This window comes from Natator depressus, chromosome 8 (assembly GCF_965152275.1).
Source record: "Natator depressus isolate rNatDep1 chromosome 8, rNatDep2.hap1, whole genome shotgun sequence".
Taxonomy (NCBI): Eukaryota; Metazoa; Chordata; order Testudines; family Cheloniidae; genus Natator; species Natator depressus.
Window position 1 is genome coordinate 99418096 of NC_134241.1, and position 7887 is coordinate 99425982.

Genomic DNA, 7887 nt, shown 5'->3' on the forward strand with positions numbered 1-7887 from the left:
CAGCAGCCTCCACCCTTGTACTCTAATCACCTCCTGATGCAGAGAGGAAGGTTGGTGAGGGGAAGCTGGAGAGCATGCCCACCTTGTACACACCTGATAGTGGGGGCTCCTGTACTGCTAGGCTGGGCCCAGCTGCACCCTCCAGGCATTGCGACCTGGTCCACGGGGTCTCAGTGCCACTGAGTTCGGCTTGGCCGTCACTCTCTCATGATCGATGAGTGGCTGGACAATACTTGAGTGAGTGACTTTGCAACATGGCACATGAGGTGTTAGTACCCCATCACCCAGGTTGCAATGCTCAGAGCAGGGAGCCAGGCCCATCCCCGACAGGGTAGGAGACATCACTGCTAGGTGAGTGAGGAGTGTGCTTGCTCTCCAGCTCCATCTGAAAAAGCATCATACATACAACTAAAGGCCACCAGGGTGGCGATCACGCCTCTTCCCCCCCACCCCCCATCCCCCCCCCTCCGCCCCACACGTTAACTCTGCTACTGGTGCTTGGACAATAAGCACGACACAAAGGCTCAGTATTATTACTGGATATGAGTCAACAGTGTGCCCTTGTTGCCAAGAAGGCTAACAGCATTTTGGGCTGTATAAGTAGGGGCATTGCCAGCAGATCGAGGGACGTGATCATTCCCCTCTATTCGGCATTGGTGAGGCCTCATCTGGAGTACTGTGTCCAGTTTTGGGCCCCACACTACAAGAAGGATGTGGAAAAATTGGAGAGAGTCCAGCGGAGGGCAACAAAAATGATTAGGGGGCTGGAGCACATGATTTATGAGGAGAGGCTGAGGCAACTGGGATTATTTAGTCTGCAGAAGAGAAGAATGAGGGGGGATTTGATAGCTGCTTTCAACTACCTGAAAGGGGGTTCCAAAGAAGATGGATCTAGACTGTTCTCAGTGGTAGCAGATGACAGAACGAGGAGTAATGGTCTCAAGTTGCAGTGGGGGAGGTTTAGGTTGGATATTAGGAAAAACTTTTTCACTAGGAGGGTGGTGAAGCACTGGAATGAGTTACCTAGGGAGGTTGTGGAATCTCCTTCCTTAGAGGTTTTTAAGGTCAGGCTTGACAAAGCCTGGCTGGGATGATTTAGTTGGGGATTGGTCCTGCTTTGAGCAGGGGGTTGGACTAGATGACCTCCTGAGGTCCCTTCCAACCCTGATATTCTATGATTCTATGATTTACTGAGGGCTGGGTGACACCTACAGCATATACAGCAACCTACAGCATACACAAGAGACACAGGGACTAATGCACACTTGGAAAGATGACGCTGTTTACGAATATGACATTGCTTGAGAAAAATCTGAGTGGTTCTGAAGAGGATTTATTACTTCACTCTATTGCTCCTGAACCCATGAAATTTTAAAACAAAATACACAAGGGCTGTGGCTAACCTGCCTTTGATCGTAAAAAATGCATCTGCGAGCAAGCGGTATCTATGATAACTGATGGGAACTAGTGGTGTTTTTTGTGGGTCTTCCCTTAAATTGCCTGAGGTGTGTCAAAAACTTCACTTGACACGTATTGACTTTCTCTCTCTTTTCTCGGGCCAGGTTCTGATACCATTACTGCAGTATCTTAGGCTTCCAGGAGTCCTATTGAACCCAATGAGACTGCTTGTGGAGTAAGGTGCTACTCATTTGGCCAGCCTGAATCCTGGGCGACTAGTTCCTCCCACAAGTACTCTTGTGGAAGTCAATAGTGAGAGTAACTGCTCCCCAGCATGTAAGTAAAGGAGTCAGTGTGATAAAAGGTATTAGAATCTGGCTTGTTTCCTCCCCCCTGCCTCCCACCCCACTCCGTTTTGCTAGTTCACACACATTGAAGCTTACATGTGCAAATATCAATACAGTTGTACGAGGCGGATAATAGCAGTGCCTGAACTCACAGAGTTCACAGAGGTATTAGGAAAATCTTTTAAAGATTGTGAGCTGCTCAGATGCTATTAATAATAATCATCATCATCATATGTATTATTGTAATACTTAGTAGCCCCAGTTGTGTTCCAGGACCTCAATGCACTACACATTGTACAAACCGTCTCTGACCCCAAGCCTTATAAGTACTTAGAATAGATAAAAAAGCCCTACAGGGTTATTTATTTCTCTTCTTCCATCATCATTTCTTGTTAAGGAACCATGGGTAAGAGATTTGCTGTTTTTCAGAGCTCATCAGCTCCTGCCACTTGTTAAGGACCCAGAAGTGGGCCATCCGGCCTGGTGGACAGAGCAGGCATCAAGAGCAGGGAAATGGAACTGAGGGTCAGAACCAGAGTCAGAGGCCAGATGCCAGAGCTGAGGGTCAAGCCGGAGTCAGAACCAGGAATTGGAACCGAGAGTCAGAACCAGGTTACCTGTAGTCAGGGAAAGCAGGAGCAGGGCTGGGTCTAAGGCAGGAGCAGAAGCTAATGGAGCTGAGGGTGAATGCTTTGAGCAGCCATTGCCTGGCTGCTGGTGGTTTTAAGAGTAGGGTTTGCTGGTCCCGTCAGCCAGTCAAGCAGTTTGGCCAGTCAGACAGCTCAACCGGTACCCTGCTGTGCTCATTAGACCACCTGGGGGGTTAAGCTAACAGCTCCTAGCAGGCTAGCTGCAGGTCCTTCCTCCTGAAACTTGTCCTCTGTTAACAATGTCCTCCTCCATCTGTGATATCACATTGCAAACCTTCATCCAGAGCTCCATCCACTAGTGATGCTTCCCACCACATGCCTTTGAGCAATTTGTCGTGAGATTACGCAATGGTTGTTGGTAGCGCAAGATGATATTTCCATCAGAATAACTGGGTTGAAGTCACAGTAAACTCTGGTAACACACGATGTTCCCATTACAAAATCTGGGACGGGAATACAATTAGCTCACGCTACTGTCCCATTAGATGAATGGCCTGCAAATGGAACATGAGAATGCATAAAACTGAAGAGGATTCTGGGGAATAGTTTAAAGGGACCTTTGGCTGACTGCCACAGGCTCTAATAGGAGCAGGAGCAGCCACACTTTCAAGATAAATCATGGCCCTGCTGTTTTCAGGTAGGTGCTTAAATGCTTGCAGTACTGGGGCCATAGACTGTAAGATCTCCCAGAAGCTGGACTGGATGACTCACTGGACACACAAGACTTCCCTTGGCTCCCAAACTTTTCTGAGGGCAATGGAATGAAATGGGGGGAGAAATGGGCTTTTTCCAATTAAAAAACAATTCATCGGAACATTCCTGACCACCTCCAGTTGCTGCTTTGCAGAGCTATCCGGCAGGAGGCCAGGTGCAAGGTTCTTGTTCTCAAACCCTAAAACAGTCAAACACAAGGGAGAACAAGAGAGAAACACAAATCGTTACTGGACATATTCCGTGTTCTTAACATTTGCAATTTTTCCCAAGGCTGCTTCATGGGGACCAGAAGGGAGAGATCATAGAGATTGTTTTCACCTGAGGAGCTTGCATTTCACAGTTCCCGTTTTACTAATTTCTAACTTCACATCTGTGACACACTGTACCTCAAAGTAGCACCCTGTAACCTCCATATTCATCATTCGTATATGGTTGTGATATTTCATACAAAGCATGCCATGTAGGATACCATATGAAAGGTCATGATCTGCTGAAACCCACTGTTCTGTCAAAATACGTATATTGTTAGTGGGTAGGAAGTTATGAGATTTTGCTCTATAGTTGTTATTGAAATATGTTGTGAGTCACCCACTGCTAGCTTTCAAATGACAACAAAGGAGGTGACCCCCCACCCAGGTGGGCATTAAACAACTATTGATCAGCAGGGGAATTGTAAACAAAAGATCATCAATTCAACAAGAGACAGTTGCACAAGCACCACACAATGGTGATTGCTCAACTCTGTGACTCTACAGGGCCCACTAGGACATGTCTGGGCCAGTATGTTTCCAGGGACATGGATTGAGAGTATAAAATAAGGTTCCGTAGCATCATGAGACCACTTCTCTCCTCCCCCACCTATTCTGAAGGCAACAAAAATGCTGGGAAGACAAAGACTTTGAATGAGGAGGCTGGTCCCAGGCTGAGAAGGAAATTGAGCCTGTGTGTTAAGAACTGTAACCTGCCTGCAACATCCAGTGGGGTGAGAAAAGCTGTTTGATTAAAATCTTGCTTAGTCTGAAAGTTTAAGGTTTTGAATGTGTGTTTACCTTTTGTTTTCTTAAGTAATTATCTCTGACTTTTATGTCTACCACTTCTAATCACTTAAAATCTATCTTTCTATGGTTAATAAACTTATTTTAATGTTTAATCTTAACCAGTGAATTTATCTAAAGTGCTTGGGGAATCTGCTCAGGATACAAAGGCTGGTGCATGTCCACTTTCCTTTGACAAAGTGGCAAACTAATGAATGAACCTGCATTGTTCAAGAGAAGGTCTTGAGCAGTGTAAGACGGTATATTCCTGGGGTACAAGGTTGGGGGGCTTGGGAGACTTGCTGGTGTTTCCCTGTGCATAGTTCATCAGTAGCTTGCAGAGCATTCATGCTGCTTAGCTGGGTATGCCTCTGCAGGCTGGTGGCTGAGTGAGAACAGCATCTGGTGGGATTTACTGCTTGTCACTGGCAAAGCATTGAGAGACAGCCCAGGCTGGAGAGTTAGGGGGGCATAGCAGTCCCACAATTCCAGGTTGTACCCCAGGGATCCCATCACAACATCCAATTGAAACACCATTCTGACTTTGAAGGTTAAATGGCAACATTTAGGATTTGTTTCCACAATTATCAGTGCACATCGCTGGCAGGCTGTAGTTCAATCAGTTATTGGGTCTGAATCACTGGGAAACTTCTCTGGCCTTCGTTAGGCAGAAGGTCGGACTAGATGATCATAATGGTCCCTTCTGGCCTTGGACTCAGTGGGTAAAAGCCTGGCTCATGGAAGTCTGGGAGTTTTGCCATTGATTTCAATGAGGCCAGGATTTCACCCTATAAGTCTTAAAGAACCCTACTGTCCTGAGGGTGAAATGCCTCAATGTTTGCAGCTTGCATTCCAGTGCCTCGTGTTTTGCAGCGTGCATTTCAAAAACCATTCGTGCACATGCACACACAATGAGACCTTCCGAACACAACTCCTTCGAGGCTGGGAAACATTGTGCCAGGATTTTTAAACAATGAGTAGTAGTGGTATTGCTGGGGGGGAAACCAAAGTGCAGCATCTGCAAAACGGTTTTTGCAAATAGGATTAAAAGGAAAACAGAGGCAAAGTGTTTACACTGGTGGAGAAATTCATTTAGGAAAGCACTGGCACAGCAGGGCATGGAGCATGTGCTAGAAGAGAGCCACACTGCAAACACACTGTGAAAACACACAGTGGAATGGATTAAAGCAGCTTTGGGCAACTTGCCTTATACTGAATATATTCAGAACTATGAAGGGCAGCTGTGTGCTTGCCTGGTTGTTCTTAGGAACCATCTCACCTAGTGCAGATGCTCTAAGCCAACTGGAGAGAGCACTCCCGTCGACTTAATTAATCCACCCCGAATGAGCGGCAGTAGCTAAGTCGGCAGAAGCAGCTCTCTGGCCAACATAACGCTGTCCACACCAGAACTTAGGTCAGTGCAACTTACATCGCTCAGAGGGGGGTGGCTTATTCACACCCCTGAGCAACATAAGTTATATCGACCTAAGCTGTAGTGTTGCCATAGCCTAAGATAAGGGGGTCAGCTGCATGAAAATAACTGAATCCAGCCCAGTTTCTGCTTCAACTGGGCCAGGTCCCCTTCCAGCCACTGCAGCTAGAATGGTGCCTTGGTAGGGCAGCTGGGGATTTCCTTTGCACGGTGGTATCCCTGAGGGGTGAAAAGCTAACCCTGTGCCACTAGTCCCCAGCATGTGCTCCAGTGATCCTCAGTGCATAGCATGGCCCCTCGGATTGCTCTGTTATACCAGAGGCCAAAGCAGTCCTTGGCTCTCTGAAGGACTACAGGGTGGGTGTACAGGTATCTTAAAGCCGGTCTTCTCCCACCATATTGGGACCTTATGCTGACCACAGCTTAGCTGCACTTGGGGATCTGATCCACTAATTATACTTCTGTCAGCATTAAATCTAGGACTCCCGTTCATCTCCATCATATACTCAAATCCAGAGAGGAAAGAATGCTTAAATTTGTCCACAACTGTTCCTTCTAATTTTAGTTTTGCTTCTTTCTGCATTGGTGGCGTTCACTTTCTCGGTGAAATTCACCATGTGCAGAAGGCCATGGGGGAAGAAGAAAAGGCCACATTTGGATTGTATCAAATGGGGTTCATTAGCTTTTTTCTCGTAAAGATTCACCCTTGTGTGGAAACACAAAGTCGATGCAGTCCAAGGTCCATGCACCACTTGCGTATTAAGTGGGATGTAAGGGGTGCATAGACCTCAGGCCGACTCTCCGCACAGTGGTCAGTTTTAGCCCCACTTCCTGATTACAGAGCACACTTTCTGCAAGATGCTTTGTGCCATGTGCCATTCATCTATTCCCTGTATAGCTGTTTTCACCTGCCTCCCCATGTGAAGTCTGTCTGACCTCATGCACATTTCTCCCGCCCCAGTCACAAGACAGAGTGCACCAAATTCACAACTGGTGCATGTCGGTGACTTCAATGGAGTTACACCCGCGCACGCCAGGTCTGAATTTAGCCAGTGCAGTTTTTGTTATAAAATGCCCTTCTTCGACCTAATGAATTTGGATGATTAAATCATGAAGATTTCCACACCTTTGCTAGAAAGCCCTGTTTATGAAGATAAAGTAGACACAGGCTGCTGCCATGCAAATGTCACACTTTACGATTAAAACAATCATAGTCAATGGGCTTTTTTTACATTGGATCTGCCCATTCCCTGGGTCTCCGTACCTGTCCCCTGTGTGATACATAAATGGACACCACAAGTCTCTGTCTGGGCCAGTTTTGGCAATGGTGCCAACAAGAAGAGAAACAGCCTGTGCTCTAATAAAAGAAATATTTATGGCTTGTCCTGGCCAACATGCCCTCTCTTTATAAAACTATATTTTGCTTGAGGATGTTGTCTATGATCTCCCTGACTGGTTCTCATCTCTCCCCTGAAAGGCCTAGTGTCAGGGACTCCTGTTCTTCTGGAGCCTGCTGATACTACCCATGAGTTCATTAACTGTTAGAATCATTAATACTTGATTAGTGCCCTGGCTGAGCTTGGCATCCCATTGTGGAAAACAACACACATATGCATAGCAAGATTCAGGGACATGAACATGGTTCCATCCATTTTTGTCAGTTTCACCAAATCATTTCAGTGGAAAAAAACTCAATCCAAACAAACAAATTCAGAGAAAATCAAAATGTTTCATTTCAAGCATTTTTTAAAAAACACATCATTTTGATTTTCCAGTTCAAACTGGCTTTGTTTCAAAATGTCCTTTAATACATTTTTTACATGGAAAAATGTTTAAAAATGGTCAACATTGAAACCAAAAAAGGGTTTCGATTTCATTGAAATTAGTTTGTTCAACCTGAAATGAATTGGTTTCTCACTTTCAATTTGCCAAAAAAGTCCAACCCCCCCCCCCCCCAAACAAACAAAAAAACCAACAACCCAGTTTGACCAAAAACAGTTTTAATTTCTTTTTGGTTTTTGCAGAATTGCCAGAGAACCAAAAAAACAACAACCAACAAACAAAAAACAAACCAGTTTCTCACCCAGCTTTAATGACTAGCCCCATACCCATTTACAGATGGGGAATGGAAACACACAGCCATCTTGCCCAGGGTCACCCAAGAAGTCTATAGCGGAGCTGGGAATTGGAGTCAGATCTCACGTTCTCGGCTGGTGCCTTTAACCAGCATACCAACCTTTCCCTCACTGGAGAAATAACTATCTTGTCATATGAAGAGCTCACTCTCCTCTGGAACCTTAGTACATTGAGGA